The sequence below is a fragment of the Gallus gallus genome, chromosome 2, assembly GCF_016699485.2.
Source record: "Gallus gallus isolate bGalGal1 chromosome 2, bGalGal1.mat.broiler.GRCg7b, whole genome shotgun sequence".
NCBI classification, from domain to species: Eukaryota; Metazoa; Chordata; class Aves; order Galliformes; family Phasianidae; genus Gallus; species Gallus gallus.
The window spans coordinates 121,815,242-121,840,534 of record NC_052533.1 but is presented as its reverse complement, the minus strand read 5'-3'; the positions used below and the strand labels follow the sequence as shown (position 1 = coordinate 121,840,534).

The 25,293-nt window shown below is 35.6% G+C and overlaps 1 protein-coding gene across 15 annotated transcripts in view; it reads right to left on the bottom strand.

Moving 5' to 3' along the window:
• Nucleotides 1-25,293, bottom strand: part of RALYL (RALY RNA binding protein-like) — a 380,415-nt gene that overhangs the window by 350,099 nt on the left and 5,023 nt on the right. For 3 of the 15 annotated variants that reach the window (XM_040678004.2, XM_046920001.1, XM_015282798.4), the window contains one exon: nt 3,702-3,793. The exons of the other annotated variants lie outside the window; for them this stretch is intronic. The gene's annotated coding sequence lies outside the window, so the exon portion shown is untranslated. The remainder of the gene's footprint in view (nt 1-3,701; nt 3,794-25,293) is intronic. 15 annotated transcript variants of the gene reach the window in all.

Below are 25,293 nucleotides of genomic sequence, written 5' to 3'. Positions count from 1 at the left end.
AAAATAAAACAATAAAAATACAACCCCAAAGAAGAAAAAAGAAAATTCCTTCTCTTGTGAGCATCTGGAAGTAAAGCTTCTTTGTCTGACAATTCTGTAGCATATACATGAACTCAGCTGGAATGTAAAAGGAAACAGGAATGAAGCAAAACGTGTGCTGCCTCTTTTGATTGTTTGTGCAAAGCAAGGAGTACACAGGGAAAACACTTAAAAATCTGTTAGAGTAATAGGATATTACTGATGAAAAGATGAATACAGTTTTTTAAATAGAGATTTTCTGAAAGCTAAGATTTTATGTATTCAAGTCACTTTCCCAAACAAAATCTGGGAAATGATAAGGCTTGCAGGTCATGTGGAGAATTTTTTCTTCAGAGCATCTACCACACTACCCTTTGGATGAAATTGCTTCTGCATCTTCACTGAATCTCTAGCTGGCAGAAATGAGATCTGTGTGATATTCAGGTCTTCTTTTAGCTTTTGTGGAAGCAAACAGAGTACAGGTGTGTGCTACAGCAGATAGGGTGCTCTCCCCTCAAAGTTGGCCCAAGCAACAATTTTTCAATGCCATTTTCAAAAGAGTTGTACAAACTTTTGACAGCAACCATTCTATCCTGTTCGTTTGTTTTAAATTAACTCAAGGCTGTTTTAAGTACCATACACTACTTCGTCTCATTCCCTTTGCATCCGATATTCTCCTTAGCTTTGATTTCCTCTTATAAATGTTCTGTAAGATTTTTTTTTTTATTTTTTCACTGTTTTTTTTCTAAATAAATCACTTTCAAATTTCAAAGTTTCCACTCGTAAAGGGGTTTTCACTTTACTTTTCTGGCTATATAAAATTAATTAAGTTTAAAGTTAATGAGGGATAGAGATTAAACTTGCCCTACCCACCCCAGAGCGCATCTTTAAAGCTCATGATGGCTCATAAAATGAATTAATCACCATCTAAGGACAAATTGTTTCAAGATAACCAAATGTATTTAAAATAAAAGGAAAAAAAAAAAAAGTGAAGTATATGCATCACTGCCTGGTCTGCTAGCATCTGTTCTGGTGTTATGCTGCCTGAGAAACCTGCCTCAGGAGCATCTCTCTCTCTCAATCCATCTGTGTGAGAGGGAAAGGGAAAGAAACAGAAATCTCCCAGGATGTGTGGCCACTTCATCACTCTTTCAGAGCTTAATTCTTTGGAGTGTTGAAATAGGAAACACCATGTCTGGTGTGGAAGAAGCAGAACTCAAAGGACAAAGAACTCATGCTTCTCACTTCTGTTAGCAATTAATGTTTTGGAGGCAATAAAGTTAAGCTAATAATTTCAGTCAGAATTATTACCAGTAATCTTAGATCCAATGATATATTTTAATCTATGAGCACTAATAATGAGCCAAAAAGGTCATTCATTGCATTCTCTCAAATATTGCTTTCTCAGCATTAAAGTCAGAAGTGAATTTACTTCATCTTATTTTCCTTAAGGCCTTAATTAAAATGGATGGAAATATACTGCAATATTGCAAACCATTCCTACACCTTCAGCAGTAGTGTATTGGGTGGTCTTCCTTTAGGCTTCTCTAACCTTGTACCACTCACACCCACTTCTTATAAAAAAGCTTTTTTATTTATAAAAGTCTACTAGAATGAAAACCATTTGACAAGCAGAAATACAGAACAAAAAACACCGTGTTCAAAAGCCAGAAACTGTTTAAAACTTAACAAGAATGTTAAGGTTTGAGGTGGCAATTTTATTAGTCAGATCCTAATGTACACTGACTTAGATAAAAATCTCCTTTTTTTTTTTTTTTTTTTTTTAGCAAATCTTAGCTCTTGTTTTATTTAAAATATTTTAATTTTCTGGGAAATCAAATGTTGTAAGTTCTACATAAAAATAAATATTTTAAAAGGGTATCTTGGGAATGTGAAGGCTTGAATTATTTTGAGCAGTGGTGAGGCTCTGTAAGTTTCCATCTCTTTCAGCAGATCTGAGATCTTTTTTCCTTTATTATCAAAAGATGCCCTTCTCCCTTTAAAGATGATTCTCACAATTCTCATATAAATGCCAGTGTATCCACTAAGTAACCTGTGACTGACACTGTCTCACTCTCATTCACTGTCTGAGTTTTATCCCCAGTGATAACTTATCACTTTGCAAAGTATTTTTAGACAGCAAGATTGAAATATATCAGGTGTTACATACTACCATAGCTCTATAAATTCTGTATAATACTTCTTATCCTCTATATTTAATCACTATAATTTGATTCCAAACTCCTTTTAGCTCCTGCTACTGATGCAAACATAACACGTTTGATCTGAAGATTATTTAGCTCTGACATAAGTACTTCCCTGTTCCCTTAATTATATACGTACCTATAATGTATCGTTGTTATGACAGACCACAGCTAAGAAGTTATGTTCTGTCATATACCCATATATTTGCATATTTCTTATGTGAATATAATATAGCTTATTGGTAGATTGGCTGTCCCAGCGCTTAACCCTCTCTTATGGACTGTTTATTGGCCAGGTGGGATTTATGCCAGGTTTTAGCATTTTTCAGACAGCAGTCTTTACCTAATCTCAACCAAAATTCCAGACTGAAAAAGCCCAGTTATTTCTGAAGAATTATTGAACATGCCTATGAAAGGCTTTAAGATGAAGACCCAAGTAGTTAAAATAAGGGTTGATGACACAGCTAACTACAAGCTCTTTCCAGTTTACATTTGGCTTGTTCTTTTGTTGAGCACAGCAGAAAAATGACCATGTAAACAGGCTGTGGAGGACTAACTTGTTGTAAGGAAGGTGGTGACATGAGAAAAATAAATCTCTCACGTGGCAGGGACTTGTTCAGGTCCTCAGGTCAGCAGCAGGAGCCCATAGGGTAGCACACCTTGTGCTGGGTATGCCTACTTTCCTCAGTGATACCTCACCATGCATTATGGCTGCACAGGACCTGCTATCTACCTGGCTGCTGTTGAGGAGCAGAGACAAATTTCTTCACACTTAATGTGCCACTAAACAAAGCTTCCACCAGTTTCTGCTTATCCTTACACTTGAAATCAAAATCACAATAATTATTCTTAAAATGGTAACGCAGATCCTTCACTTCCTTGACTATCTGGGCTTATGGCTATCTGACCTATTACTCTTCTGCACCTCAAACTATTTTATAGTTTGGCAAGTGGGTTATATAATATTTTGTCTTTTTTGTGTTTTGTCTTTAGCAAACAAGATTGCTTGTTCCATCTCAGAGCACCGGAAAAGAATCAGGTGAATGCCTAACGCTCAAGTTTTAATCATTACCTCTTAGCAAGAAACACCATTCCTTTGGGACTGAGGCAATTTCTCAACAGAGCTTCAGCAGCACTGCCCAGCCAATTACATAAAATAATAAAAAATAGTAGCTAAAATGTACTTTAAATATTTTCCTGCATTATTTATGCTCTCTGCTCTCATTTCATAATAGTTACATAAATATGCAGGGTAAATTTCTTGATTCTGATAAACACTGCAAAACCCCGGTAGTTCCAGGCACTTATATTCCATGCAGAATTCCCTTCAGCAGCCAAGAAGAAAATAATAAAAAGTAGTTTACACATTTACAGGACCTTTCATCTGGAAGTCTCTAGGGGGCTTCAGAGATATGTTCATAGTAACATTTTTATCTTACAGCTAAGGAAATCAAAGGCTAAAGAGATTAAAGCCCAAACCTTTAAAGATGTCTTTGGAATTAATGGAAGCCTTGAAAACCTTTCAGGATCGGCATCTAAGTGACTTGTCCAAGGATGCACCCTGTGAGCAACTGGAAAATAAAATACAGGTGTCATGAATTCTTTTTTTTTTCTTTTTTTTTTTGAGGCTACCAGAGAGGAATTATGTATATTCAGCAAATACAGCTAAGCAGCTCCATATAAGATTAAAAAAAAAAAAAAAAAGAGGAGTCTCCTCATCAAAAATGAGTACCACAGAACTCATATAACACTCCAGATATGCTTGTTGACTCATGATAGCAAGTGTAGACAAACACTGTGTATAAATGTGAATGGTCTAAGGTGAAATATGCATTCTTGTCATGCATTACATTTTGAGAGATCTCTAAATATGCAAGAGTTGCTGTCATAGATCATGCATGTATGTGTGTAAAAAAGGTTGATTCTTTCAAATGAGGATCAAAGTCTGAAGTTGGATGACGTGAATACATCACTCATGAGATCCCTATCCCAGCTCTTGTCTGGCTGTTGAGAGGTTTCATTTATGGTCCACACACATAACTGTACCAGCAAAAAGGGAGAGAGGAGTCAGTACCCAAAACTGTACAAGCAAATGTTTTTTTTCAGAATTTAACAGAGATTTAGAATATTTCTAAATTTCATCATTTGCTGATGCAAATTCTTCCAGTAATTTTAAATAAAGATGTGATCCTGCTTTTGTTGAAAATATCATAGACTTTGATGTGATATATGATCAAAATTATAAGACATACGTTTTATTTAACATTCTGTTATGAAATAGTCTGGTAATCAGGTTGAAAGCTTTCAAGGAGAATTAAATTTATATTCAATATAAATCCTTTTTATTTTTGCATGTACTTTACATACATAATAAATATATGTCACAATATAGAATTTTACTCTAGAATTAAGTAAAAATATTATTAGTGTCAGCATTTGTTCTCAGGATGTTTCAAATTTCAGAAATGCTAACATTTTTTAACTTCACACTTTGAAGAAAATATTGACAGCACAGAACACTTTGAAAATTACAGGTATGAAGGAATTGGAATGAAAAAGAAACCTCCTGGATGAGATTACTCACAAGGAAACATGGAAACACTAAACAGACTGAGTTTTTTTTAAACAGGAAGAACCCTGGAGCAGGTGAGATTTGCATACTAATTAGAAACAAAGTTTATTCAGGCTCGCAGGCCAATCTATCTTCCATCACAAGGTGGCATTTGTTTTAGAGGCTTCAACGTCTTTTAGTTTAACTGTTGGTGTTACGAGATATTTTTCTGCTTTCATTATAAATGTTTGGTTTTTGGAGTTTACAAATTCAGTGAGTAATATATATATATATATATTTATGTTTCAGCTACTTCTGTTTAGAAGTGATTTTTATTGAAAACAGAAGTTCTGCATTTTCCAGCTGGGGGGGTGGAGGGGGGAGGGGGGGGGGAGAAAGGAAGAAAGAAGTATGCTTAAGGGGTGTGATTTGCAAAATAGTTAACAATCAACTATAGCCTATGGTTGTAAATAGCATCCAAAATTAACTAGTGTAAAAATATACTTGATATCTAAAAATTGATTTTAATAGGTGACCTTTAGTTAATATTTAAACACATTTTTATTACCTCAGTTCTCAAGGTTATTCACCTTCTCCTATATGGTATCTCAGTGTTTTCCTGTATTACTTATATCCTTATGCCAATCCAACAGAAGCAAACTTCAGAAGCACACTCCCAGTACTTGCCAACACTACTTTGACCTCAGTTCTGTCTCCTGAAGAGTTCCAGTTGCAAATCTGTTACATGAGCACAATCAGTACAACCCAAGATATCTCATTTGATAACCCTTGAAAACCCTTACCCTTTTTATAATTCATTTCACTGAGCCCAGTGTTTTCCTTTATAATTATTTCCATACAATAATGTATTCAACACATATATCAGCTTCCATGCCAATTTTAATACCTAAAAATATTTGTTAATTTGGGCAGTTTGCATTTCTGGATATCTGTCTTGATTTGATTGCAATAAAAACATTTAGATGAAAAAAACACTTGAAAATGTTTCAAAATGAAGATGTACAAAACCTGAGGCATCTAGTACCTCTTGAACCCAACTGAAAGCTTTTGTTCAATAGGGAAGAAATTATGTCAGAAAATTCAAAAGAATGAAGAGAATTCTCATGTCAGTTCCTTTAATTAATCATTTTAACTCATGCTAAACAAAATAGGTTATAAAGAAATGTCCTCCTACTAGCAAGCACTCTTCCCAGACCACAGGTTAAGGCATAAATTGCTTACAGTATAATACTAGAAATTCTTCCTTAGGCAGAGAAAACTTGTACAGAAAAAATGAGTTTTAATCAGTCACACACATATGTACAAGATCCACATAAAATAGCTGTCTGATCTGTCTTCCAATTTTAAACAAACACAATGCCTAAGGCTATCATACTCCTTTTCCTAGATGGGCTTTCTATTTTTACATGTTTGATTTTTCTTCTGCGGATAACATTTGAAGGTTACAGTCTTCATTAACAATTTCCTTCTGTTCACACACAGATGGATGACAGCTCCAATCTGAGCGTCATTTTGGAAAATTTGGCAAATTTCCTTGACTCCTGCATGCCTCTTTGGAGACCACCATTGCTCTTTTGCACCCAGCCTGAATAACCATGGCTTTCTGACCTACTGGTAAGAAGGAAAACCACATTCCCTTGACTCTATAAAAGCAGAGATTAATGCAGGGCACATATGTGAAATTCACATATGTGAAAGTAGATGTTGTTCATATCCTGATCCAGAAAAGCAATAGTTAGCAATGGATTAGGTGGTTTCAATCAGCTATCACCTAACTTGCCCTCACACAGCTGACTCTGTGGCCAAAAATTCTACAGTGCAGTTTTCTTGAATCCTTTGTAGCGTAGTTTCATCAGCTTTGGGTTATTTCATGTTATTTCACTTGTCAATCAAATCTCTATTTAAAGCTAAAAGTGTTTCACTTAAGTAGGACTTGAGACTAAAGCTTTCCTAATCTTTTGCAATGCAATGCTATATTACTACACCAATTATACAAAGGCCATGATAAGAATGCTGGGCTTTAGAAAACACAGATCAGAACAAGACAGTGTAAGATTTTATTTAAGATTCTCATTAATGACAATGATGATTAGTGAATCAGCTAATGCAGAATGTGTCCCTTCTTTAAATTTTGAGACAGCTATAGCAACTTATCTTGAGATGTGATGCCACTCCCATGCATCCCATGCATCACATCTGCTTGTACAAATCTTTTGCAGACTCTTTTTGTTTTTGTTTTGCCTAAGTAAAAAGAGTTTGGCCAATAAATCTGTCACAACATAGACTTATCGCAGTATAAGTCTGTCTAGGAGATCAGCACCTTCAGGCAAGATCACTGCAGTGCAACCAGTGTTAACGGAAACTTTGCCTTTAACTCCTCCAGAATGAAGATTTCACTCTCTCTCTCAGGTTGAGCACTTGTCTCTACAAGGCTTATTTTACAGCCGTGAATAAATGTTCACCTAGATCCAACAGACAGGCTTTGAGGCACTGCAGATGCTTCGCAGTGTGCTAAAGGCAGAAAGCAGGACATGGGACTGCTGAGCACAGCGTGGAGCAATCCCACAGAGATGACGACCTGGTGAAGTAAGACCCACCCAGTTTCTCTTCCTTGCAAGTAGTACAGAGAATGGCCAGGGGAAATAGGGCAGGACGCAGCCTTCCCAGCAGTCCTTGAATGAGGTAATAAGTCCTTGGCAGTGAAAGGAATTTCCAAACAGCCCTCAGGCACCAAGAACAAGTTTAAGGAGTGCAAAGATAACCCTGTATCCTCTTTTACACAGAAATGTCACACACAGCTGTTGTGGATGAAGGGGATGGAAGATGCAAAATGTTTTCGCCTAACCCCACATTATATGCCTTGCTCACTTTTCAAAGAGTGCCTGTATAATGAGGCTATAATGTTCCCTATAACGTTTTCAGTATACCATTACTGATCCAAGCTCCATTTTTTTTTTTTCAAATGAAACGGAAAAGGATACACTCCAAACAACAGCAACAGCAAAATCCCACTAATGATATGTATATTCAGTTAGTTCGTAACACTGCAGGGTTGTTGTAACATGAAAGCTGAACTTCAGGACAACAGGGCTTTAGATATTTTAATCACAATATTTTTTTTTCCTTGCTGAGACATACTCTTCTTTTTGATGGCAAAATTTAATTAATATCTGGTTCTGGTGCGCAATATTGGTGGCATTGCTGCTGTTACGAAGTGAAGCACCAAACAGTGGTAACATTCTGTATGTCTTTCCCAGAAGGACATAATTCTAATAGGACAGAAGATAAAATTAAAGAAAAAGAAAGACATAAAGTAGACAAATACATAATGAAAAAAAAAATGCACACAGTCATGGTTTAATTTTAACAGGGACTAAGTGTAATTTTTCACAAAAATGAAAATGTACTGTATTATTCATAACTTTAATCACTGAATCATGAAAGCAAGTTAGAAGAGACCTCAAAAAGTCATCAAGTCTGTGCCTTGCCACATGATGTCTGACTTGAGAATTTGTCTCAATACGTAATCAATCAGATTTTCAAATTAAAGGATAAACACAATATGCCTTGTACATATTCCTTATATTATCAATTTTACTAGGCTTTATGAGGATTGGTCTGAATGATTTTAAATGAGGGGAATTACCTTACTGAAATATTAAGGTAAGAATTTTAAATGTCCAATATCAGTACTTGAGAAAGGAGTGCACTCACAATAATGTGATCATTTTTATAAGGCAACACATTTTAATTTCTACTTATTCCCTGCTTTGTTTAGAGATAGAACGCTATCAGTTAGAAGCAGTCAGTAGCATCACAGCTATTTCTGAGACTCTGTCTCTTCACCTACAGGAGAGCATATATTCTGCAGCAAATTCCACACCCAGCACTGCAATCCACAGCATTTCCAACAGTTTGTAATCCCAGAGTACACGGATTATGAGAGAGTACATGTACTGCACCGCACATACTGAACGCAGTTTTTAAAATTATTTCTAAATAGTCTCCAATACTTGCTAGCAGTGTTTCAACAGCAGACAGCTGTAGTGATATCTGCTAGAAGTTCTATATTTTCTTAAGATACATTTACTAAACATTTGAAATGTGATACCAAATGGTTTATCTAAGTTTTGAAAACTGAACACTATACTTCAAATCAACACAGAAAGCATGTCTCTGAAAGATTATACTTCCTGCTATTTTAATGTTATGATCCCTAATCATTCATGAAGATTACCAGTTGTAATCAGTGCGGTAACTTTAGAAATGAATTTGTTTTACAAATTACACAAAACGAAATAAAAAACTCAATCTTGTGCTCGTAAATGTCAGTTGCAATTTTTTTCCATGTCAGACACAACTACATATTCTGTGCATGTCAAGAATTTGCCATGAGCATAACCCACGTTTGTGGTTGTGGAAAACTCAGTGATGTTCAGTACTAATAAATAAATACATTAAAAAATAAAATTATATTTAGTTTCCACAGTGAGCCAGATCACTGAGGAGTAAATCAATAGAACTCTACAGAAGCCAAAATATTTCTGGCCATTTGCTCAGAATCTGGCCCTCTATGTCTCACTGAAATAATTTTTTTAAATGATTAAGTAAAGTACTGCTCATATAAGGCATCGATTTTTACCATTGATTTTGTGCTGGCATTTGAGCCAAGCCTCAAGAAGCTTGAGCGCTTTATGTATTTACAGCTGTCTGTTGGCAAGGAATAATTCATTCCCTCCAAATAAAACATGCTCCTGGAGCTTATAAAAACAGCATTTTTCTAGACTAGATTTACAAACAGCTTCTTTGAATAAAAAGTTAGAAAATGTACTTTAAATCTCTGAAACAAAAGCAGAACTCTGCTTCTTGATAATTTTGGTTTGTCAAACAAATAAGACAGATATAGGTTATATTTTTCTCCCAGGAGATCTTTTCCATTGGCAGAGAGCAAAGATCAATGATGAATCATCATCTAGTAACGAAGTATTTCCAGTGACAAAATGAAGTGTATTGTTTAGCACTTTTGTTTAAATATGTACATAGGAAAATTTTAGTTGCCTGTCACTGCATTTTTCTAATCAGACAAATGCATCCATCATTTTCTTTTTGGCTGATCAGAAGCAATTTCAGAAACAAGTCCAGCACTTACCTCTGATTCATTTCAAAGCCTCTCCCCTAAGAGTGTCACATTCTAACGCAACAGTAATTAATTGGCCTTACTTTCAAAAGCTACTGCCTATATGGGAGAATACCACCCTCACAGAGACTGCCATCTATTTATTTAAATTAATCAATCCTCCAAAATCTCAGCTAATGCAGAATTGCTTAAAAAATGACAACTTTCTTTTTCCTCTTTCTTACAGTGTATGTCTCCACCAATGCTGAAGTAGAGAATCCTCCTAACTGTGAGAGCTTTGTCAAAAGGAAGAGCATTAATGGTATAGGCAGATATTGCACACCCTCCATCCATTTTGTCTTTCTACTGGTTTGAGGGACCTTCGGATGAGCACAAGACCCAGAGCAGACTATAGGATTACTAGTGTAGGTGGCTACCTATTCAACATACTTATAGACAACACTGTGGGGGTGGCTGAAAACACAGATGCTAAAATATTTTCTTTTAGGTCTTATAGGATGACAGTTAACTCAGTATATGAGTCATAATTTTAATGATGAAGGGTTTCATTTCCATTTCGATTATGGAAAATAAATGAGGCAAAGAAGGCAGAGTTCAAAAACATCAGAAAGTCCCAAAGAGTCAATAGATGTAGACTGAGTTGCAAACCTAGACCTGGCCACGAAGAAAACTGCTATTTACGAAAGATGAATTGGGTTTGCTTGCAAGTTTCAGACTGACTAGAAGCTCCAGCAACCCCCCCCCCCCCCCTTTAAAGGCACTGTTTACAGAACCTTTCACAAAAATAGCCATCACATCCAAATCTCAGATTTCTCTTACTGGCATCTATTTACTGGTGAACCAACTAGGTAGTAATCATTGGAACCATGCATGAGAAGCCTGTGTTGGGCATTATTTCATTGAAGAAAATAAAGAAGAGGAAACTTATATACCACATTTCTATTACCCACAGGTTTTATTAATCACATACTTATTATTCAGCAGACTGAAAGGTTTTTTTTTTTCCTCCTTTGAATTAACAGTGGTATTTGGCACACCTTTTATTTCTCAACCCATTGAAGAGCTGGATTCCTTCCGTTTTAACATGCTGCTATTAAAGCCTCAGTACTGTTCAGAGAGTACTGACTACAGCCACATTCTGCCAACAACCTCGCCTTTTCCTAGCACTGAAGAGAGGTCAGGAAATGCCTTTTAAGGCATTTAGAGATCCTGCCAGAACAGGAGAATGAACAGCTACTAGAGCCTGTAACCATATCTCAGCCATCTATCAAACAGAACATGCCAGGATCCTAAAAATTTTTGACAAAAATTTCTCATACTTTGACAATTCCTCCCTAAAAATCCTTTTTGGGAGCCACTGACACAAAGTAAAACAATTAATATTTTGAAAAATTACAAGAGTAGTTGCATTTTCCTGTTCACACATTCAGAAAGTTTTTGCTAAGTACTTTCATTAAAAAAAAGTAATAATAACAATTGCCTTTTGATTGATTGTTCCCAGAGCTGTTGCAATATTGTCTTGAAATCCATATTTATCAATTTTGGCAGAGCTACCTGCAGTGTGAACATTCTGTAACAAAGCATGAAGAATTTGTCTTGCTACTGTTTCTTGCTGCACAGCTCCTCTTTTATAGAACTATATTTTCATTACAAGACTTTACATCGACTAGAAGGTATGTGGTTCCAACTATCAAAGTAATCTGTATAACAACAGCAAAGAGGACTGGGAAGTGGAGGGCCACAATGAGGATAAAGGGCCTGGAGCATCTCCCCTATGAGGAAAGGCTGGGTGACCTGGGTCTGGTTAGCCTTGAGAAAAGAAGACTGAGAGAGGATCTTATTAATATTTAGAAGTATCTTAAGTGTAGGAGACAAAGGGACATGGCCAATCTCTTTTCAGCAGTCTGTGGGGACAGGACAAAGGGAAATGGCCATAAACTGGAGCATACAAAGTTCTGCACCAATATGCAAAAGAATTTCTTCACAGTGAGGGTGACAGAGCACTGGCACAGGCTGCCCAGGAGGGTTGTGGATTCTCCTTCTCTGGAGATATTCAAGACCTGCCTGGACACCTACCTGTGCAGCCTGATGTAGGGAGCCTGCTCTGCAGGGGGGTTGGACTTGATGATCTCTGGAGGTCCCTTCCAGCCCCTTCAATTCTGTGATTCTGTGAAGTCTAAGTGATAGGTACACACCACAAGGTCAACAGCAAAACCAAATCCAGCCTACTGTCCCCTTTATACTTCATGCATGAATTGACAGCTGAGGCTCAGGTGCCATAAATATCTTTTCATGTTTTATCCCTTGTCTATATGCATTCTCCTACTGTCCCTTTTCTTTCATACTGAAAAGCTGAGTTTCAGAGAGGTTAAGCTAAGTAGCATATATTAACTATGGTTCATTGCACATACCAATGGAAAAAAAAAAATGGTTCTAAAACATAGAAGAGAAAAAAATAAATGTTATAATAGCACTGGCATAAGTTCTGATTATATAAGGACTTTTTCAATGTATGGATATTTTCCTCTTCATTAAAAGAGATCTGATTTTTTTCTGATCTGGAAGTTAAAATTGCAGCCTGCACAGTATGATCCTTAAACTACTTTCAGCCTTACCAGCTTCAAAGCTTACTTCCCAAACCAAACTGTAATTCTTGATCCAAAGCACAAGAATCAAAAAATGGTGTTTTAACAGCTGAATATCTGATGATCATATTGCTTAAAACTTTCTGTTATTTAACTCCTCTCAACATTTAATGTAATAACATGCTCCATTATTTCTCTAATAATCAATGTAAAAATTGGGTTATCGAATGGCAGCACATTTATAGAGCATCCTTTACATTTAAACACCTAAGCAAGCCTAATTACATGCCAAAATTTCCAGGATCCATTAATATGCTCTATTTGTCAATGCAGTTTTTGCTAAACATGGCATACCTTAGTCTATGAAAAATGTCTGATTGATTATAATCAATACACTGTTCAAACCACAAGACATTTTTTGCAGTGCTCTGTAACATAAAATGGATTAAATAAAATGCAAGCTTGTGCCCATAATCCTCCATCAGAAACAACAGACTTTTTAACTATTCTTTCACCATGACTAATGCATTCTCCTAAAATCCTCTCAAAATGCAAAGGAGAGGCTCTAGAGCTAAACAGCTTTCACTGAAAAGATGATGTCCGAGTTCATGACTTCCATGCTCATATCTCATGTGCATTGCAGCCCTTTTTCCCTCCCCTCCATATATAGCACACTCAAGCCTTACCTCAACATTTTTAAAGCTCCATTACTCATTCTGCAGGAAGACTGAAATGATCTTCCCACTACATAACTAATCAGCCTATTTTCCACAACTTTTCACTAAAATGAAGCAAATCCCATTACGTTTGCTATGAACAAGCTGTGAACATAAAACTAGGTAATCAATTCTCCATTGATTTAATGGAGACATCCTACCAAATTATAACAGCTGGAGATACGGGACACCCTGTTTAAAAACGTCTGTATCACAGTAATTTTTTTAATTTTAAAAACAAAACAAAACAAAATCTTTAAAAACATTAGCCTTTATCCCTTTTATTATCTGCTTAAGGGATTATTTCTATATGATTCTGCAGAATTAGTGAAAAGATTTCAGATATGTTAGTAGTTCCATAGAGGAACATGTACAGTTGAAAGAAGGTGTTTGAATCCAAGTGAAATTTAAACTTAAATGCTCTAGAGAGGAAAGGAGATTGAAGGTCCAGGCACCAGTTCTTTCTGTTGTACATTCAGATCCTACTTATTCTGCTTTTTTTTCACTGTCCAGTACCTTTGCAGAACAATGGTTTTCTAATTTTTTTTCTTACACCATTTTTCAAAAGATCAACATGACAGAATACTCCTCAATGTATCATATAGGATATAATTGTACACTTATTAGTGGTCAAAGGCTAAAGGCTATCAGTGAAATTAACTGGATTATTTTGTTTAGGTCAAAGAAGGTTAATTGTAGTGTATGGATGTTGAAGAAATCAGACATAACAAATGGACAAGTTACATCAACAGGAAATTTTCATAAAGAAATTATAAATGAGCTCTAGAGCTTCATTTTTCATTTCTATGCTTGCAAAAAAAAAAAAAAAAGAAAGAAAGAAAAGTAACTAATAACACTGTTTATTCTCAAAGTGCAATCAACATCACCTTTGGCCCTAATGATTGTAAGAAAGAGATTAATAGTGAAGTCTTATCTACGTGAATCAATTAATATATGCTTAGGTGTTTTTGGACCAGACTTCCGTCTTCTGATCAGTGCCTTTCATTAGAGTTCAATGGAAAAGGGAACTCTGTTCCTTGATGCTTTAACTTCCTACCACAAATACCACTTCCACAGCCCAAAAGTGGACACAGCTCTGCAAAGGGGCTTAGTTTATATGGGGGATTTTACAGGAGACCGAACTGAATACGGAAGTTTGAGTTGTGGTTTTGAGGCTCCATCAACCAAGTATTAACTTTTACCTAATAACCATGCCCAGAATTTTCTGAAAGTCACCTAGACATAACACTGAGAGACAATGAGATTGAGGAGGGCAAAGACACCTACATTTCCTCAGGAAAACAAAAACAAAAAAAAAACAACAAAACAACTACAAATGAAGACAAAGATTTGGAACAAGAATATTACATAAAAGGAGCCTAGGAACTGAGTGGCAAAGTGCTTTTCCATTGACAAACTCCTGCTGTGTACAAGAAAAGTCATTTTCTATTTTTCAAAATTGCGTGATTTTAAGAAAAAAAAAAATCCCTTAGGAATATTATCTAAAACCAGAAAGAATCTATGCAATCACAAACATTGAAATGAAAACGTTCGTTTTTGCAATCTGTTTTTGAAAAGTACTATTTTAGGGGATAATCCTTTCTATACAATGCACACAATATCACTACAATCCAAAGTATTCAAATTTATCAACAGCTTTGGTAGTAAAATACCTTGTGCTGGAATTTGACAAAAGACAAATGTTTTACATTAATAAACTCAGATGATGGTAACATTTGTCCAAGTCTACTGGGAAACAAATACAGAATTCCAGTTCAATTTATTTTCAACTGCATACTAAATGGTATAAAATTTTGGGTATAACTGACATACAATTTCAGATGCCAAAAAGTGGCAATTGTAAGTGTCCCTCCGTAGCATCCAGTCTAATCTATAGAGTCTCAAAAATCTTACTGGCCAGTAAAGTATGACTTTGCAATTGGATGAACATCTAACCACAGAAAACATCAATATTGATTTACAGGAGAACAGCCCTTATCTTCTTTGGTACTACAGCAATTTTCAACATAGTATTGCAGAATAAGAGAATTTTCCTGAAGATGCAACACATCTTATGCACAGCAATTTCTGTCCATAAAATACCGATGTACTGATCCAAGACAAATGAGTGAGTTCTTGGTTTTAATCAAATTTGATTATATATAATGCAACATATCAACAAATGATATAAAACCCCAAGAGATGTGCATGGCTGTATGTTGGCAGGAGGTAATTCCTTACCTGCCTTGATGGAATCCTTACTGAAGTCAAAACCCACATCATCCCCTGCCCCACGACTGTGCTTGCATACTTTGGATTAGCTATGTGGAGACAAAACATGCAAATGAACCCACATGTTTAAACCACACCACTAGTTCATGCAATATCTTCCCATGATTTCCTATCAACTAATAGTTGGTTTCACTCAAAGAAAAAATATTCTCCTTTAGTCTTGCTTTTGAAAACATCCATCTTTTTTTTCCTAATGATTCAGCTGTGGTCTATCAAGATTTGTATCTTAAATGAAGGAACACTTTAGCATCTTGTCGTAGATTCTATTTAACTGTTGGGAGTTCCACGTCCTACTTCCATGAAAGACAGCTCATTTAAAAAATCAAAATTAGCTGCATGTCTTTTTAAAATTCTGCCCACAAACTGTCTGTAGGATTTTTCTGTAGATTTCACTGTGATAATTTCACTATTTGTTAGCTTGGCTTTGATGTCTCTTTCTGCTCCATCTGCTTTGAAATATGCTGTTATTATTCTATTAATAAAGACCCATTTTTTTCTTTTTTTAGGTTGAGCTGTGTTAAAAGGTGTTCAGAAAGACAGTAACATAAAAAAATATCTGAGTGAAAGAACTACCTGGGGACTTATAAAAAGGATACAAGGACAATGATAGTGCATCTCAAGTATAACGGCAGACACATATAAAATATATGGCAAGAGACAAAAATTACTAAGGAGTAAGAAAGAATACTTTTAAACGGGTTAGGATAATTTTGCTGATTACATTTTTATACACCACTGGTGAGAGGTTGTGACTGAATTCACAAAGGCAACGCATGCAAATACTTTAGATGATTTCACATCAGAAATAATTTAATATTTACACTGCACATTATTTTGGGGGGAAAAAAAAGCTATTACTGACTACACACTCTATGGCTGCATCCCGAGGACTCACAGTGGGTTGCAAGCCGCATGCAAATCACATGTTTTTGAGAAGCTAGAGCTGAAGCATCCCCTCTGTTTTTTTTTTTAAATAAACTGTTAGTCTTGCTTTATGGGTGGGCACCTATGAACTGTGACAACACAACCAAAAACAGTTCTTAAATGAAAAGCATTTGTAAAGCTTAAAAGCTTTAAAATTCTCAGATCAAATCTGACCAATACCTAAGGACTAAGATCTTACTGTTCTAAGTGTCAGTAGGCAAATATGGAAAGCTGAAGTTCTCAGAAATGAGATTTCCTCTTAAGTTTCCACTGTGATACAGATATTACTAAAATTAAATGTCCTGCATTGTTTATTAAAGCATGCCTTCACAATCATAATGTTTTACTTTATTACGAGGCAATGCAAATAGAAAACATAGGAAAGTTTCAAATTGACAGCAGAACATGCAAAAGGCAAACCTATACTCAGTTTGGATTATACAAAATATAAGATACATTTCAACAACAACAAAAATACACATTTTTAAAAAAATTACCAAGAAACAAGAAACAATCTTTTTTGAGGTTTTTGGTTAGTTGATTGGTTTTGGTGTGGGCTTGTTTTTATTTTTGTGTTGTTTGTTTCAGTATTGCAAGGAAGACAATTTCCTTGTATTTATAGTGATAATTCATGTTTACAGATAGATCCATTTATTTATTAACTTCTGTAAATTGAGACGATAACCTTTTCAGCAAGCAAAAGCCTGTGGTGGACAATAAGGCAATACTCCAAAACAGTTTTCATACAAAATTGCCTGTTTATAGTATTGTTGTTAGATATTTCATAATGAAATTTCTAATAAATGTCTGGATATGTAATTTCCCTCAATACAGTAAATACAGATAATTCACGTATACATTCAACACTATGTTGAAAAAAGTTATAGATTGGCAAATTGAAGGAATACAAAAATTAAGAAGCAGCAGAATTTAGGAAACAACAAACTTCTGTCTTCTGAAATTACTTCAGCAGTTTGATCAGAACTGCAATACTAACTTAATTATGTATTCCTAATTCATTTTCTTGCAAATATAATAAATGAAGGTTTACTTCTTCATTTAAGAATATATATATATATATGTTGTTTTACTTTAAGCACAAGTCCTGCAGTTCTTTTTAAGCTTTTGTTTTCTGCAGAATAAGATGTCACTGTTCACTGATATGATCATTCATAGATATTGTATTTTCTTTGTTTGCTAAGATTGTAATCTGTCCTGATGTGTATCCAATTGTACAAGATATCAGTTCACTAATATTGATTAACTGTAAAATAACCCAGACGTAAACTCCAAGGCAGTATAATTTATTCTTCCATCATTATTCTGACATTCTACTTTCTTTGCTAGAAAGTAGGTTCTTGTCAGAATTTTTTTTTTCTTTGCTCTTTACTACCAGCAGAAACAGAATAATGAGTTACGTGGATTCTGAGTTTGGCCCACTGCAACAGCTCTTTCCTACTTCTGATATATCAGAAAACATATATAACTAGGAAAAAATATATTATTAGAAAAAATAACATTGCATTTTTTATATTTAATCAAATTTTTATTATTGCATCTCCAAGACTGCTGACTCACCAGGTATCAGGTTGTCTGTTCTATTAATACCCTGTATTACATTTATCAGAAATACAGCCTTTTGCATTGAAAGCAGAATCCTGATCTTGCTCCCAGTTAAATCAATTGCAAAGTTGTTACAGCTCTAACCACAAAACAGGGAGTGTGTCTTCTATTTATCACAGTACATTCTTTGTATCACTCAAAATACACCAGACTGGGAGAGAGAGAGACCATTATGAGAAAATACAATGTAAAAATTTAATCTTTATTATAAAAAAAATCAAACTAAGAAATTACATCCTGAAATAAAGCTCTGTCAGTTCAATCTGAACGGATTTACATCAAAACCACTGGAAACTTGTAAGTGAGAGCAGTACTCACAGTACTCCCAGTTTCTACCAGGGCTATGTCTTGCTACATAGAAAGCTATACATCTTATGGTCAATGTAGCTGGTATGTCACATCCTTAACATACTTAATATATATTTTATATGTGAAGTATCTTACTGACAATAATGTCAGCCTCCATTCAGCCTTACTTCCACCTTAGTTCTGTTTTCTAGGCCAAACAGAGATTACCATCATATTCAGTAACCTATGCACGCAGTAAGACTTCCACAAAGATGCTGAGGTCAGGCTTTTAACTCTGTTTAGTAGAGACAGCCATAATTCTCCAGACTTTCATAAGTAATGTAATTGTTGCTCTGTCTGAGCAGTAGCTAAAAAATGAGGGAATCATAATTTGAGAATCTTTCAATTTTATGGAAGAATTCTAATATCAGAAGACTAAAGTAATTTACATTAAAACTTGCAGGTTACACGTAGGATTCAATACCATGAAATGTATTTTATATTACATTCCAAAACATTTAATTTGAAATAGACAGATCCTCTCAGACTTCAAACTTTTCATTAGGAAGTTTCTAGCTTCAAAGATGTCAATTCTATTACTCCAGTTCTGTAAAGATACTTTTCTGATGCACTGCAGGGTTGTAAAATAGCAAACAGCTGGTCATAGAAGAAATTGATCATTATGGATTATACTGTAGTTACATTTCAAAGTGAAATCGCAATTGCTGTATGAAATAATGTCATCATACTCTGAAGGAGAAGATAAAGGTTGCAAAGCAAACTACAAAGTTAAAATGCGATATTTTTATGAACAAGAAAAGACAAGGGATTTGAGTCAGTCCAAGGAAGTTATTATCACTCTATCCAATTTGTTTCAGATCCTTCTCCAAGGCCTCTTATTCCACTTTCTTGTGTAGGAAGTATTAGTATTATCACTTGCACCAGTGGCTTCAAAATAACTACTCAGAGAAGAAAGTCAGATTTCTCCCCTTTGTAAAGTGGTCTGTAGCATAGGAGGCACTGTACTGCATTTCAACAGCAGATGAGGGCTTCAGATTGCATGATTTTTGTCTAAATCTCACGTTAAGTGATCTACAGTTAAGGCAGGATTTAAGGTAGGCTTCCCTTAACTGACACTTAGGGTTGACAAAGTTGGTCTAAATCTCTCAGAGGGATCAAGATTACCTGATTGACTGTTACCTGTCTTAAAACCATGACACTCCATCGCACACTTCAAGTCCCCTGAAATCTGAAATCCCCTGTGAACAGTCTGTCAGTCATACATCCCGCATTTGCAGAAAGCAGTTCCCGGGTTCAGGAGAATGGGCGATTTCCCTTCAAAGCACACTCTGGCACACACAGGAGCTTGATTCTCCACAGAGGACAGCCACAGTGCCTAGTGCAGTTCCCAAGGACAGCTGGATACCCCACTGTATTGACCCAAAGAGCTCCTTTGAAGAACCTTGGTTTTTGGACAGGCTGCTCAGAGACCCAAATTAACAAGTTCAAGGACTCTGAATATCCTGCCGAAATCAGAAACCTATTTTTCAAGTGTGTCACTCACATAAATTGGGCAGAAATAATAAAAATCTAAATAAACTGCAAGAACAACTCATTAGGCAGACTGAAATCTAGCTTCTAGTCAGGTAATGAGGCAACAGATAGTGTTTACAGCATATCTTAAGAAAATGAAATTCCAAAACATTAGTCAAATGTAACATTTTTCTAAACACAAAATCCCTGAAAGAAGTTATTGGTTTACTGCAGTTTTATGTAATGTATTTTTATTTAATAGCATGTTTATGTGTAACCTGTTGTATCTAGGTATGCACAACACCCAGTAATTTTACCTACAGTACTTTAAAATGTCATTTCAGCATCTACAATTTATTTCAGTCTTTTGGACTCAATCATTCTGCTCTGGACCTGTTCCACCAGCATCTGTAAGGTCAGATATCAACATCTCTTTTCACTCAAATATCATAACTCATTATAGTATAACAAGTAATCAGGAATTTTTAATATTTGACATCTATGTCTGCAAGTTTGCTACCAGGCTTTATTTTGTATTGGCTCATTGGTTACATTTCGACTTTTCTTATTAGTCAAATTGGTACGGGGGAGATAAAGGACCAGTTTAAGTTCTACATTTAGGAAATAACTTCTTAGATAGACCAATTACTGGATCCATCCATTCTGTTAAAACTTCTAAGTCAACCTTGTCAGGTGGTTACTGCTTCCTGGCAGTAATGGCTGTGGAGGGGCAGATTTAGCCCATAAAAATGAATAATACAATGTAAGTTTCAAATGAACTGAAAGAATTAAGAGAGTTTTTAATTTACAGTCCCACTAAGATGATGGGGAGTAAGATGGGCTGCTGGAAGTAAAACTGAGAGAAAGTGAAGAAGAAAATAAGTAAATAAAGGTCAATTGAAAGCATGCTTTTGGATGTTGGAGAATAAACTGAAACACAGCCATTTGCACATTGATCTGAAGGGCTTACTATGGGTATGAAGGAATGAGAAACCTAAACTCTTTTCTGTCATGAAGATGCATAAAACCACTCTATACTTTCACATAAGTATACTTTGCCAGAAGGAAACCCCCGTCCTGTCTCACAGTTACACGAGTAATATTATGATCCAGAAATTCAAGTGAACTTAACATTTTCAAATACACTTTCCTCTGGCTGTCACTGCAGACCAGTGTGACATAGGTCTCTACTGCAGAGATGATTTTGATCTTAAAAGATCCAACAGTAAAGAGTAGCCAAGTAATTTTGATTATGATCGATATTTAAAACATTTATTAATATTTTTTGACCAAGTATCAAGAATTTCTGAACCCATTTTAAAATCTCTGAAATGAAATGTCATACTATATAGGACTGTGCATAAAACATAATCATCACCATCATCCTGGCATTCCCGAAATAATTTATTTCTTTAAACTGTAATTACTTTTCTTGTAATTGCTCCTTTCATTAGCAGGTCTCTGAGCAAATATTCCTCATTCAGCAACCCTGGACCACCTACTCACACAGAGCAGCTGTTGTGGTTAGACACAGCAACATCAAATGCCAGATTCTGGCCAACATTCACTATCCTTACAGAGAAATTCAGTTGTGTTCTTCGATGTCCCCACAATCTACAGTCATGAGTTCTTTATAATGCTGCGTCAACACTGTACTTCCAAATCTGAGTCAAAATGCATGACTGAAAAGGGAAATGTTATGGTGCATAAATGAAACTGAAGAAAGAGCTGACTTCATCAAGTCAGCTAGGAATACGATCTCTGAAAATCCATTTTTCTGTGAAGACTGCTCAGACAATGCATTGTTGAGGTATAGTACAAAAAACAAAGGTAGAAATGTAAACACATATCAAAGAACAGAGATGAAGACAAAGAGGTGGTAAAGTGCATAACATGACATGTTATCTGCTGCTAACACTGTGAAAAAAAGAGGACAGTAGCATAACGCACAAGGCAGTAGCACAAATGGGCAAGTTTTTCTGTATCCCATTGAAAAAGCTTTTTTCAGTCACAACTTTCAGATTCAGATGTTCAGCTTTTTGCTGATCTACTGGTAACTTTTGACACAATAACTGTAGTTACATTAATTCAAATATGTAAAGTTTAAGTTGATTCAATTGACATCCACATGATCCTTATCTTTCAATTATTTTCAGAGGTTTTTCAGATGAGGTCCATGATTATACCCAGTAACTGAAGTGCCTGGATTTTATGGTAGAACTTTGCAAGGAGAATTCATTGAAGCAGTAGGATTTATAACCTTATAAACAGTCAGGAAATTATATGGAGTAATGGGGAAAAAAAAGGTACAAAATCTTGGCTCCAGTAGAAATCTTTGGGAATTTTGTCATAGTCAAGAACTGATTCAAACTGTTTAAAAATACATATTCATTTCTGTTAAAAAAAATAAAAAATAGTGAAGAAGTGGAAATTCAGGTATAAGCTTAAAGCCATGAAGATTCTAGTCGCCAAAACACAAAAATCAGTTTTCAATCAAATATTTAATTTAGAAATCATGCCTTCTACAGGGGGGAAGAGAAAGAATGGGATTTCTCTCTATTTATCCATCAAAATTTTAGGAATCTGTGCTCTCTCTCTCTCTCACTCATCAGTGAAAAGAGTTTTAGAAAGGTTGTTCATCTCAGCTATCCATAGATGCCTCTTGGGATATAACCCATAGCTCTCTGGAGGTGTCTATATATCTCCATTGACTACAAAGCCTTAAGCGACTGTGTTAGACTGCAATGACTAACTTTCCAATGGCTAAAATGATGACTAGCTTAGCTCTGAAAACCCATTTTTTAAACAGGAACATTAAGAGAGATCAATCTATCCTCTTGTGTGAATCACTTCATCAAAACCTACAGAAACATATGTTTTGATGGGAAATTTTGACCAGCATATGTATTTTGACCAGTATGTATTGAGGATCAGGTTTCTGTTCACATGTAACCCACCAGAGCAGAGCACATCCTCATGAATAGCATGCTTCTCTCAGAAAATAGTAAACAATGAAAATAACATCAACGTGCTGATGAATTATCCCACTAAAGCGCATGTGACATAACATCAAAATTTAAATCTACTTTATCTTTTCATTGTGCATAACGTACTTTAATTGTCTTCAACTTACCAACACACAATAGAAGATGCTAACCTTTTCATAGCCAGCCTTGCAGGTGGCCCATTTATAGTGGCTCCCACTATACGCAAGGAGAAAACATAACTACATCTTTCTTCTTCTGCAGTTTGAAAAAGCAAGTTGATTGGAAAACTGAAATAGGTCAGAAAACTGACCTATTGTGCAGCATGTCAGGTGTTAGGTTTTACCATATGTAATCAGAGGCAAATACAAGACAAGAAGTAATAAAACTGAAATTTTGTTAATTAGAACACAGTATAAATAATCTCTTTTGTAGTTACCCAAACTGGAAGCTTAGTTTTTAGTATTTAATAGATGTCATATGACAGTTTGCTTGTAACATTTTAATGTCACACAACTTCTACCTTAGCATTTATTGGGTGAAGGATCTTTCAGTAAACTACTGCAACTATGTAGAATATATCACAAGCTCAGAATTGTGATGCTGAAAGTACTAAATGCACAGCATTTCACTGTAAGTCACTGAGTTACATCAACTCCTATCAACAGAAATTGTTAGCACTCAGTAACACTTGAGACCAGATTCTGTGTGCAAAGATGCACATAACTGTCTTTGTTCTGCTCGTACATTTTTGTGTTTTGTTCATTCAAATAGTTCTAGTAAAGAGGATGCCTTATGTGCTGCAAACATTTTAGTATTTCTAAGCTTCAAACTGTACTATACCACAGTCAAGCAGAAAGGACCAGTATTTCCAGCACCATGCAAGTACAACTATAGTTAACTTCAAGTTAACTACAAGGCAGCCTAAAACTTCTCTATCCAAAGCATGCATGCACAGTGCCTCTTCCAGAACCTAAAATTACCTCTAATTAACAAGATGCATCTTGTATCTATTTGGTATAAACACTGCTCAGCCCCTGTGTGAATCCCCTGGTTAAAACCTTTTGCTGAATACACTGTGATACTGTGATATTTGCCTACACAGCAAATGTAGCCTTTCTTCAATCAAATAAACAATATCTCATTAAAATTTGATTTGTGCCAGATAGCCCTTTTATGTTGACCCTGCATGTCTGAGTAGAGGGAGGATTTTGATGAAAGAAACTATAGTGAACTGAACAGGCTGCAATAAAAGCATTCGGCATGTGGGATGTTTGGTAGACTCAAGATCAGACTTTCACCAGGACATCTAGTAATTATCAAGGTGCAAAAATCATCATTGGATCCTTTCTGAATTACTGCCCTTTAAATAATAATAGCAGTACTGCCTTAGCCTGGACCTATGGCTGTCCAAAGGCTGGGAGCAGCTGTCAGAGGACCATGGTACTGCCCACACAAAATTCTCAGCTGTTTTCAGAGCTCCACAATGACTTGGATGTTCAGTGACTGCACATCAGCTGGGCACTGCTCACTGACACTGGGAGAAGTTCACCTGGGGAAGGACACCTATGTAAAGCAAGTTTCATCAGAGCTTAAGGTACTTAAGGAAGAAGAAATATGAGTATCCAAAGGCAAAATAAAAATCCTGGGGAGCACCATTTATGGGCCACCATGACATCATTGATAGCCGTCACTCCTGTTAAACCCACCTCCACTCTTTCCAACCTTGAAGAGCCATGTCTAAGAAGATATTGTTATGTATACTACAGTAACCATGAAAGAATTATGCCACAGACAAATCTCTCTTTGTAAAACAGAGATGCTGCTGCAGAATGGTTGTTGCTTGAGCCCGGACATTCTGGAAGGCCAGGGAGCATGTGGGGGAGTCAGTGGTGGAGAGGCACAGGGAGGAAACTGGGGAGACAATGCAGCTTCGTAGCTTTTCTCAGGCGGCAGTAGCTGGTATCAGTGTATATAAAATTACAATAATGTAAAAGTTAACTATTTATTCCTAATCAAGAGTGTTTGTTGAGGTCTAAAAGATTGTGTAAGATTTTGACTAATTCTCTACTGCACTGAAAACATCAATAAAAAGAACTACCTATATGATCATCTATGATTATGTCTATCTTTCTATCTTTAATACCACAGTCATAAAAACAAGCTAATAGTATTCATGCTAAGCAACCTGAGATATACTTAATAATGTGAAGGTCTACTTCATTTTTTTGTTTTAATTATAAGCAGATGATTCATGGAGATGGAAAATCATACTTTGTTGTGCAAAGGTAAATATCATAGAAAACAGTCTCAAAACTGCAGTAAAAATGTTTCAGAAGGATTCAGTACATTAAAGAGATTAGTGTCATTGTGAAATACAACAAAAGAAAAGATGAGAAAAAATGGTTTAAACAATG